At 41.1% G+C, this 12,359-nt stretch overlaps 1 long non-coding RNA gene across 1 annotated transcript; it reads right to left on the bottom strand.

Annotated features, from left to right (window-relative positions):
• Positions 1-2,265: 2,265 nt before the first annotated feature.
• LOC135497367 (uncharacterized) lies at positions 2,266-3,813 on the bottom strand. Its single transcript, XR_010448818.1, has 3 exons — positions 3,764-3,813; positions 3,311-3,378; positions 2,266-2,578 (listed from the first exon to the last, which is right to left on the bottom strand). It is a non-coding gene; the product is annotated as an uncharacterized LOC135497367 (long non-coding RNA).
• Between the last annotated feature and the right edge of the window lie 8,546 nt (positions 3,814-12,359).

The raw sequence follows: 12,359 nt of genomic DNA, 5'->3' as shown, positions 1-12,359 counted from the left end.
TGACAGATGACTGTGCGACATTCCCATTGGGTCTTGTTAGAGTCAGCGCTGCATGTATTCCTTGTACAAGCTTGAATAGTTGTGACGGACTTTGAGGGGTGAGAGACCCCTATCGGCTACTTCGGCTAACTTTATCTTGCCTACCTAGCTGCTAGCAATAGTGCCCCTTTATCAAGACTGAAACCCACTGTGCGGGGCTAAGAAATTACCTTTATAATCCTAGTTGGATAACCACTGTGTAGATGATTTGAAGAGTGCTCTGTGGATGTGTGCCTGTAATGTCAATGAAAGTATGATGAGGTGATGACGATAGTGGAATGACGAAATATTGGAAAGAGATCTATTCCTAGAAGAACATATGTCCTGTTTTGACTAGGTGGCGCATTTTAGAATCAGCAGTGAGCACTGTGTGTAACATGGTGGAGGCAGCGGAGATAATAACTGTGTCGAAAGTATTGTTATAGGGCCTTCCCTAGGCCCATGGGGTTAAATTTACAATCCACGATTGAAAAGACGTAGTTTGATCGCATTCAACTATAAATCCATTGAACAGTTGTGTTCCTTTAGTCAACCGATGACCTTTTGTTGGGCCATGATCGGGGATTGTAAACTGTAAATGTATTATGGACTGGGAGACGGGGGAAACACAAGTGAAATAGACCAAAACAAGTGATTTTGGGGCTTTGGTTTAGACGCATGCCCCACATGCGCCATGCGGGATTATACATTTCATGTGAACCTGTTGACATCTACATGATCTACTAGTGCTGTTATTGGTCATGGTACATGGTAGGCCTAATCATCATGGCTATATGTTTCAGGAAAAGCTCGGAGTAAAATGAACTGCCGATGAATAATGATGTTGTTCATGTTTACCATGTTTACTAGTACATAGCCATAGGGTATGCACTGGCCAGTGCACTTTCTGCACGTCGTCATGGTCATGTACGTGATACCTTGCATATTTTGTTTTTTGAATGCGCATGCTTTTTGGGCAAAATCACTTGTACCAACACTAATGAATAATGTCTTCTTATCCCTATGACTCCATACACAGTGAGGGCATTGTCCCATTCCCATCAAATGGTAACTTATTGTACCGTATTAGGGTGGAAGTTGGGGAGCAGATACCTACCGTTGCACGCCTGTCATAATCAGCAGTGATGAGCTTAGCGCGATATGGAACATTCTTCAGAAACTCAAGCGAGGGAAGTCTGCTCATTAGCATATCTCGCGCACTGCTCCTTCTTGTCAAACATCGTAGTGAAATCGTAATGGAAAACGTCTGGCTTTGCGCCAGACGTTAAGACTAATAAGTGAAGAACTAATAGGTAAAGAAATTCTACTTGCGCGAGACTGCTCTGATAAAATTATCATTGCAGAGACTACGGTGACGTACACATATATTTTTTACAATCAAAAATGCCCTCAAAAGACGACATGGAATGATTATTTTATTGATATTTCCTAATATATACCTTCCAATTATCACTTTATACAAATAGATCGGCGTTAGGTCGCATGTTTTTCTTTCCTGGTGACACTATAAAGCAAAATAGTTGCAACCCCGTAAATGCGCTATAAGTCCAATAATAAGTGACGGTGACCCGTTATAAATGTTTCGCCAGCTTCGCTTTTTTGCCGCTACGCGGCGCGTTGGGCCCTTGCGTCCAGCAGAGGGAAGGGGAAGCAGAATGTGAGCAGATTAACTGGTTGATGGATGTTTTGCCTGGCCTTAAAGGAAAAGATTCAGTTCTCTGTCTTGTGTCATCTGGTGACATTGATTCAGTTGTTCTCCATCTCTTTGAGATTTCCTTGTACTGGCCAAGAAATACTCATAAGAAATTCAAACACTCCATATGTGTCGGACTGCAGAAAGGGGCATCTTCATTTCTTTCTGGCTGACACGGGTTCTATGGCCATGATACTGGGACTGATACGGCTCTACTCATATGATAACCTCTAATTATTGCCCCGGGGCAGTTATAGCCTTTGTGTGCCTGTATGTGCACTACCAGCTGATTTCTACTCAAATTAAGGAGGCTATAATTGCACCACTTTCCTTACGATTATCATGAACACCATTTTTTATGATCATGATCATCATTTTCCAAGACAACAAGCCAATCTAACTTGAAGTTGGCATTAATTGATATATAATCTCCAAATATTATGTTGAAAGTAAAGTTAAATGCCACAACCTTTCAAAATTAGACATTGATTAATACTAATCTTCACAAAGAAATAAATGACACATACAGAGGATTACTGGCGATCCATTTGCTTTTATTCATGATATTTCACTTTCGACAGAGTCCAAACAGTTTTTTCATGGAGAATGAAAAAAGGCACTATCCATTTTAATATGTTGAAATAAACAAAATATTCCATCTATATTACTTCTCACTTTTACCGATGTTGTTTCTAATCGCCAAGGTAATAGAGCTTCTAGAGCCTCTCCCTGTAACATCCTCGCCACGGAAGTGTGCATTGCCAACCAGTGCGTAGACAACACCTCATTTTGCCGTCGCATTGATAGGTGTGGCGGCAATATTTGTTTTCTCTTCCTCCCCCTTGCCTGAAAGAAGATACATTCATTTGTAATACTGTCTTCTTCGGGTCGTGCCATGCTCAAAAGGTGGGGAAATAGAAAGGCTACATGCCGTACAATTCAACTGTTTACGCCGGGTCTTTATCATACATCACACAAGAAGTCGGAGATAACCCCAGTCTAAGTCAAACTCAGATAGCCAAAGGCAACACACTGGCTGTGGGCGTCGCCTGGGCGCTACTAGTTATGTGCCATGCGCGTGGGCCGGCAACTTAAAATAAGGTCTTGTTTTTGTTCAAACGTGGTAAGATTTTTCCTCGCCAGCTCAGGTTGTGATTGTCGGCTACCTCACGGACCATATTTTTTCCGTCCCCAGGTACGCAATCTGGGAATCACAATGATTCGAATGTACGCAATATATTACAATACCATTTATGAACACATCGGGAATGTTTTTGCCAATTATATTAGTTCATTGTATTCTTTATTCATCTGTGAAATGTTATGCCTTAAACTTTATATCTTTTACTAATATATACTGAAAAAGTTGACGATAATGAAGTTAGAGGGGAACCTAGGCTGTCAACGGGAGTTGCACTATCTATCGACAGTGTATTGGGTCAAACCAAGTATCGAACCGGGGACCTTAGAATTGACATGAAGAAGAAGATGCTGTACGAATTATTCGTTTTATGGTGAGCCCAGTATCTCGGGAAGACTATGGCATTTCCACCAAAGGAAAATAAACGTTTTACTTACGCATCGGCCATTTGGAAAGCAATCAGAACAACGAGGAGGATAACGATAGCTTTCTTCATTTTAGAACGCTGAAACAGAGATTTTCAATTAATACGAAATAAAAAAAATCACAAAGGTGGTCGAAGTGGTGACCGCTTGAACTCCCCTGCATTGAGAAACGACTCTCACCACATTGCAATACAATGCATCTCAATGTCTGCTGCCAAAAAATAACATATTCTCAAGTGTTTTGTCTGATTTTTTTCCTGTCTCGACTTGATACACCGTCTCACAGTGAGATGAAATCTCATTCCAACATTTTCTCCAGCATAATTGCACGGGGAATGATACTTCAGAGATGTCTTTGTAGTATGTGAATGAGTAGGAGTAAGCTTAGATTGCGAAAATTATTTTTGAGCGAGCCAGGCCAGGAATAGATTTTCACTCGAATTCGTAAAACGGTTAGGTACTTACGTTCGTAGATTGCCAGTGTCAGATTCAACTGCAATTGATTATCTGGTACCGGGTGCTTTTACAACCAAAGCTATATATTAGATGAAATTCTAGCAGCTGGTAAATTAGAATAAGTCAATCAACCTGACATCTTATTTTTTCAAGATCCTGACAGCTGTGTATTCTAATTGCATGAATAATTCTAGGGCCCAACCTGTCTGTGGGATGAATATATCGTACTTTTACCAAATTTCACTTACTGGATCCACTCACCAATAAGATCAAAAGTCCGACAATATCCGAATTCTACTACCACCTCGATAGGTAGAGTCCAAACAGCCGAACATAATAGCAGGCCTTTCGCAGCCATAAAAGGGTGGGATATCTATTCAAGGGTTAACAACGTAATCATCATGAATAGTCATGACTCTACAGCGGAACTTTTCATATTACAATTAAAGACCAATTGGAAGAAACGAAGACAATATTTCCCACCCCTTTTATGGCTGCGAAAGGCCTACTATTATGCCCGGTTGTTCAGGCTTGACCCATAGAGGCGGTAGTAGAAATCGGGTATTGTCGGGCTTGGGATCTTATGGATGAGTGGATCCAGTAGTGCTTACAAACTTGAAGATTCATTTGTAATCATTATTAGTAATGAATATATTATTAGCAAGAGCACATTGCAATACTTTATTAGTAGAAGTAAAATTCATTGTCCATAAATTATGCAGTGCAACTTTGGCGGAAAACAACTAGTATATACCAGCGATCCGAAAACTGAAATTAGTCGAAAATGTTCACGGGATCAAAAAGCCTTTTTCGTACTGCGACAATTAGATACGCTATATTTTTTTAATCAAAAATTTAAGCAAGAGGCAAATATGCTAATTATTTTGAAACGATGTGGATTCAAAAGTTTGACCTACATAGAAAATGCAGTACTGCCATATACTCTAGACTCACCGATCTATCACCGGTTCATTACCTCGGGGCATGACAGCCCCCAGCGCAATTCACATTAAACAGGCCAAGGCCCCTTCATACCTGATCAGCTCAGGGCATATCTGCCTGTCATTCTGAACCCTTTCTCCAAAATCGACACAAAAAACGCCAAGGGTAGGACATGATGTCATGACCATCAGAAATGTTAGAAAACTTGGTTTCACTCCCTCGGTGTCACTTTTTTTCCTATAAATCTTTCCATACGTTAAAATGGAATCGTGTATACCATCTATTAGATCAGTGAGTCTAGAGTAATTTATAACGAGAACGCTATTCTGGAATTGAATCTTCAACCATTCCTCAAGACAAACACTTCGTGAAGCTTATAGTATTTGATAGTCGCATGAAATTTAACCAAGTGTCTTGGTTTTTTAATTAAAGATATGTGTGCACAATTCGAACATTTGTTATGCTGAACAGTTTTCTCGAAAGTGCGTTTCGTCAGGATGTTCTCCCAGTTGCAAACATGGTAAACGACAGCCATTTCAAGATGCAACTAGAAATGTGAAATTTGCTTTACAGCAAATTTGATGTCCAGCACAGTGAGGACAGGTAGTCTGAAAGACATCAATTGTGAATTATGTGATGTGCTCATCTAAATTTGACATGGTATCGAGTTTCAATGATTGGTGAGTGTAAAACTCAAGTCCAAATGGTTGGATTGGCCAAAAGTAGTTTCGATTCAATCACCTCCGAAAATTGATACCCGAATTTTCGGAGGCGAAAATAATCAGATACCGGCATGTCCGAAAATAGATAACCGACATGTCCGATATTCGTGTGTCTATTGAAATCAGACGAGTCAGTATTTTCAACTAGACCCTCCTACCTTAGAGACATATGTAGCATGAACTGTGCGTACATGTACACTCTTTATTAGTAAAAACAACTAATTTGGTAGTTGCTATTGCACCAACTGTGAAATTTGTTAAAAAAACTAACCATTAATTAGTTGTTCCAACTAAAAAAGTAGTAAAAACTACCATTAAAATTGTTAAGAATTTTAATTCTCCTATTTTGATAGTTAAAACAAACAATTTCACAGTCGGTGCAATAGCAACTACCAGAGTAGTTAAAGATAACTACTAAACAGTTATTTTTACTATTTAATTTTAAGAGTAAAAGAATTGAATTGTGCGTATGAAAAATTACAGACTAAAAGGTAATATTTATACTGCAAGTTAACATTTATCTATGAAATATTGACAAAACTATTGTTTAAGTAAGGATTCAGCCTAAATCTATCGTGTAAGCAGCAAGAACCTAAAACTGGTTTAATCTAATTTTTCATTTGAGCCAAAGACATCATCATCTCCATCATCTGTCTTTCTTTCTCAATTCTACCTTCTCGTTCTTTCTTTTCCAATTCAAAGCAAAATTATGCTGTTTTGTCAAACCGTTTTTCAATCACGTGTAGCTAACTAGCTACAGATAATGTTCTGTCTAATGTTCTCTCTAAATATTCAAAATTTAACAAATATTGAAGTTTGCATTTTGAACTAGGCTCTTCTTCGACTTTAAAATTCAAAATTAAAAAGTTCAATATTTGAAATTTCGAATTTTGAATTTTGAAGTCATACAATTGGTTTTATTCAAAATTCAAAATTCAAAGATTTTTAGTTTTGAATTTTGAAGTGAAAGAAGAGCATAGTTCAAAATTCAAAGTTCAATATTTGTTGAATGTTGAATTTTGAATTTTGAATTTTGAATTTTTAATATTGAATGAGTCTTCTGGGCTTTCGTATACAGGTCCAAAAACTCTCTAATAGCAACTTAGCATACGTTGAGTTGTTAGATATGGATAATGTACATACAGAAATGCAACAAATGCAACTAGTTATGATAATGAGAAGTTTGCCCAAACATGCCAAAGGCTGTAACTCATCTTAATTTTTTTATTCTTACAGCTGTGAAATTTTAATTGGATGAATAATTCCATAGCCAAACCTGTCTGTGAGATGAATGGCTTTACCAAATTGCCAGCGCTTACGAATGGTTTGAAATTTAATTTTATAATCGTTATATGCAATAGTTCATTGCAATAAATCTCCTGCTTTGCTTTCAGCAATTACATCGTTGGTGCATTGCATGCAATCCAAAATGACACCATTTTCTGCTCTACAGCTCAGTGTCTCAGCTTTGACATTGGAAACATTGGCTTGGCCAGATGCATCAACCACCGCTCCCATTAGCCCCAGAAACAGTATTAAAATCGACATATATGGATGATGGCTTAGATTCAGTTCATAACGATGATATCGGAGTACAGCTTTATGAAGAGTTATCTGTTCTGTGGGACAAGGCGGGGATGCATGCCCGAAAATAGGTTTCAAATTCAAAAGCAGTACTTGAGAAAATCCCTGTGGAAGACAGAGCTTCTGAGATGAGTCTAGATGAGGGTCAGTTACCATCAGTAAAGACGCTAGGAGTCATGTGGATGGCGAGCGAAGACGTTTTCACTTTCCGTTGTGTCCCACCAGAAGAGGACTTCATTGTCACAAAGCGTAACTTCTTGCGAAAGATAGCGACAATATTCGACCCAATGGGCTTTCTTTCACCCTTGATAATCAGAGCAAAGATTTTGATGCAGGAATTTTGGACTCTTGGAGTTGACTGGGATGATCAAAACCTCGGCGAAATAGGAGAAAAGGTGAGATGCTGGTTCACGGACCTGAACAACCTGCAGCAGGTGAAAATACCAAGATGCCTGCGCTCCTGCGATGCGGAACGTCCGGTCAGCCAAGAAATCCACACCTTCGTCGATGCATCACAAGACGCTTACGGTGGCATCACATACATGCGGACATGTTATGAGGGTGGCCAGGTGATTGTGAGAATGATCGCATCTAAATCTAAGGTAGCACCACTGGTTTCATGCAGCATACCACGACTGGAGCTGATGGGGGCGATCGTTGGATTGCGACTGACAAATGCAATTTGCTCAGTTTTGGATATCCCATTGAAAGATGTCACTTACAGGACCGATAGCCTCAATACATTATGGTGGATTAGAGGTCGCAGTCGTGTATTTAAGCCGTTTGTAGCGGATCGGATTGGTGAAATCCATCGGCAGAGTGTTCAGTTGCCGATGGGCGTTCCGAAAGAAGATAACGATGGATTTAAACTCTGAACACTTGAAGTATATTTCTAGAACATGACAGCCATTTTGTACAGTACCCTAATCTATCACGAGGTGGCAGCACCTCAAACTCTATGACCCATTTATTCAGATTACACTACATCCCCCTTTCAGTCCTTTGAAAGTCCAAATTCCAATAACCCAGGATGCATCACAACCTAAAGTCTGATCTAGGCAAACTATGTGTACAAACATACAAACACGTAGAAAATTAAGTCAAAACTAAAATGCTGTGGAAATATATCTCAAATCCTACTCAGCTACTACTGACTCCTGTCTATACTTAAGACAAAAGAAAGTCCAAAATACGTTGGAGAGTAAACACTACTTATGTGAAAGATATTGAAACTCTAAACATAAACATTTTAACTCGAAAACTTCCAACTAATCCGAATATGAAATCACATCCTCAAGTATAGAGAGAATACCACAAAAGCACTATTTGAAAATCATTACTTAGATTTCTCTATGAAATGTCACTGAAATTTCAGATTAACCCTCGGTCACTCTCACACCCTAAAGATCTAGTTTAATGACAGATTTTGAAACCCTGCCTGACCTGGTTACATATTGATCAGAACAACTAGCAGAACGTCCTGGAGAATTATTCACAGTCGTGCTAGAGACACTTTGATCTGATTGAACATTATTCTGGCCATTCTCAGAAGATTGTCCAGCATTTGGCAACACAATACTCTGTCTCTCTGGGGGAGGCAAAATGTTCTCCTGCACTGATTCATCAGCTGGATTGTCCTGGAGATTCAGTCTCGGAGCAAGCCGACGTAGACTCCTGCGATTTCGTCTCAAAGATGATCCTGTTTCAGTCTCCAGAGTATACGACCGCGGTGTTTCAGCATTTCCCGTGATTATGGCGGGAATGTTTTTATCGCACACCCAAACTTTCTCTCCTTCGCAAAGATCTGACAACACCTGTACACCATGACGCCTGTCTGCGTTTTTCGCCATTTTCATGCGATAATCCTGTTCTGTTTGTACAAGATTGTTTAAATCTGGCCATGCTGGGGCCAGCATATTTGGATGTTGCGGTAAGTTCGTACGAAGACGTCTCCCAAACAAAAGTTCGGCGGGACTGTACCCACGGTACAGTGGTGTAGCTCTGTAAGTCAGCAAAGCTAAATATGGATCCTTGCCTTTCTTCACTAGTTCTTTAACAGTTTTTACAGCGCGTTCAACTTCTGCATTCCCTTGCGGGTAAAGCGGGGAACTTGTAACATGTTGAAATGTGTACACATCGGCAAAGTCTGCGAAGTCCTGCGCTGAATACTGAGGGCCATTGTCAGAACGTACCCGTTCTGGCACACCATGTCTAGCAAAGATCGATTTAAGATGATTGATAGTAGCCCCCGACGAGAGCTCGGTCAGCTTAGCAATTTCGATATAGCGAGAAAAATAGTCCACCACTACTAGATAATGGCGCTTTTTAAACTCGAACAAGTCAGTGCCAACAACCTGCCATGGTCTCTTAGGGAATTCGGTGGTAATATTTGGTTCATGCCTAACTACCCGCTCTCGAGCACAAATGTTACAGTTCTGGACTAGTGACTCTATTTGTGAACTGAGTCCCGGCCACCAAATTGATTCTTGGGCTCGCCTTCTGCACTTAGTGATACCTTGGTGGCCCTCATGGATTTTGTCCAACAGTTCTAAGCGCATACATGTAGGAATGACTATTCTGGTTCCCTTCATCAATAGTCCATCCATAACAGTCAGTTCACCGGCAACCTGGTAATATGGCAGTATTGCCCCTTTAACAAATGGTCTGTCCGGCCATCCATCTTGACAATACTTGACAACCTAACGGCAAACTTCGTCTTCTTCCTGTTTTTGACGGATTTCCTCGAGCCTTTTCTCCGTCGCAGGTAAGTGTTCAACAACCATGTCAACATACGCTTTTACATCCTGCGCAAATCCTTCCTCGACAGTAGACAATGGCGAAGATATAGGTGCCCTGGACAACGTATCTGCAGTATAAAGTTCTTTCCCCGGAACATGTACGATGTCATATGAGAAACGCATCATACGCAGTTTAAAACGTTGAACTCTCGCAGGCAGTTCATCAACACTCTTCGAACCTAGTAGCGCAACAAGCGGTTTATGGTCCGTTTCTAGGGTAAAGCGCTTACCCAGAAGATACACCTGGAATCGGTCGCAGGCCCAGGCTGACGCCAATGCTTCCTTTTCCACCTGCGCATACCTTTTCTCAGTGTCCGATAATGATCGCGACGCATATGCAATAGGCTTCCACATATCGTCCTCCTGCTTCTGTTTTATCACGGCACCTAACCCGAAAGAGGATGAATCCGCAGAAACAACAGTGTCCCGGCTTGGGTCGTACATTCCGAGTACCGTTGTAGAAGACAAACATGCTTTCAAATCCTGGAAAGCATGGTCCTGAGATGACCCCCAACACCATTGATTCTTCTTGCTGAGAAGAGACCTAAGAGGCTCGGTTTTGTCCGCTAAATTAGGAATAAACTTTCCCAACTGATTTACCATGCCAAGGAAACGCCTAATGTCTGACACATTTTGCGGTTTTGCCATTTTCTGGATAGCGTTTATCTTGTCACTATCTGGAAATATTCCCTCGGCTGTGATCAAGTACCCAAGATACTTAACCCTGTCAACTGAAAACTCACACTTGGCTTCATTAAGTGTGACACCAGCATCTTTAAGTCTCTGAAGAACAGCTTTGAGTCTCTCATCATGTTCTGCCTGATCAGCCCCAAACACTAGAATATCGTCCATGTGGCACACTACCCCTTCCAGACCATCTAACATCTCCTGCATCCTGCGCTGGAAGATTTCAGGAGCTGATGAAATCCCGAAAGGAAGGCGGTTGAAAACAAATCTCCCGAATGGCGTTATGAAACAGCAAAGACGGGACGACTCCTTGCTAAGAGGAATTTGCCAAAAGCCAGAATTTGCATCTAGCTTAGAGAAAACTTTGGCTCCACTGAGCCGCGCTAGTGTAGAGTCAACTGATGGCAGAATGAAATTCTCACGTTTTACACTCTCATTTAACTTGGTTAGGTCCACACAGATCCTAACAGTTCCATTGGATTTTGGAACAACGACTATTCCCGCGCACCAATTGGTAGGCTCAGTTATTCTTGAGATCACCCCTAATTTTTCCATACGTAACAGTTCGGCTTTCACTTTATTATAGAGCGGTATGGGAACTCTACGTGGTGATGAAATTGCGTACGGATTCGCACTGTCTTCCAACTTGATCTCGTACTCACCAGTCATTTTCCCAAGATTTGCGAAAAGTTCTGGGAACTGTTTTTTCCATTTGGTGAGTTGACTTTTACAAACAGCGCGGACTACTGACACAAGATTTAGCTTACGAATCGCTTTATCTCCTAGCAACGGTTTTGCTAGGCCGCGCACAACATACACCTCTGCCAATGTGGCGTGCTGCCCTTTAGCAAGATTAGCATGAAACATTCCAAGAACATCAAGCTTGTTACTGCCAGCTCCAACTAAGACTTTATTGGACTTGTGAAGTTTTCCGAAACTCTCACGATAATCGCGTAGCGGCAGGCATGTTACTTCAGCGCCTGTATCGATTTTCCAATCAAGCTCATGACCAGACATTTTTACACGACTCGACCATAAGTTAAAATCGTCGTCCTCAGATTCCACGTTTACCGATCCTAGAAATGCGGTTTGCTTATCTTCCGAAATCTGGATTTCGTTGACCCGTTTGCGCGTTCTACAACACTTCTTGTAGTGACCTACTTTCGCACAAAAATGACATTCCGCGTCCTTAGCTGGGCACGGCCTTTTATCATGGTTGAGACCGCAGTTCTGACACGATTTACCCTTTCCTTTAGGCTTGGCCTGAGGTTTACCTTCAGCTGGCCTGCTTGGTTTGTCCTGCTGTTTTGCTTTATGACTGCCTGACTTTTTTCCTTTTTGGAACCCAACTTTGGCCACAACAGCCGGAGAAGTTGCTGCACGAAGAACACCTTGTTGCTTCTTGATTGATTCACTCTGGCGAGTTTTATCCATGGCCGTCTTTAACGAGAGGTCAGCGTCAAGTTGCAACCGTTCTGAAAGTTTACTGTCCCGTAACCCAACGACAATTCGATCGCGAATTAATTCATCGTGCAAAGTTCCAAAGTCACATTTCTCCGCGAGTGTATGCAAGTCAGTTATGAAAGTATCGACACTTTCACCTTCTCGCTGGAAACGTTGGTTAAATTTCGCCCGTTCAAAGATCACATTTCTCTTAGGTTCAAAATAACCTTGTAATTTGGTTTTGATTACTTCGTAATCTTTCTTCTCGTCATTAGTGAGTCTCAACGAGGTCCTCTGCCTCATCTCCCATGGAGTACACCAGCGTGTTGACCTGCTCCTCTCCTGACTTGGCAGCAAGGCCAGACACCTGTCGAAATCTGTCAAATCGCCGGATCCACTTATTCCACCCTTCAGGCTTACCAAAGTCAA

The sequence above is a fragment of the Lineus longissimus genome, chromosome 12 (assembly GCF_910592395.1).
Source record: "Lineus longissimus chromosome 12, tnLinLong1.2, whole genome shotgun sequence".
Classification (NCBI taxonomy): Eukaryota; Metazoa; Nemertea; class Pilidiophora; order Heteronemertea; family Lineidae; genus Lineus; species Lineus longissimus.
Note: the sequence above shows the minus strand (reverse complement) of the source record. Positions and strands in the feature narration are given on the sequence as shown.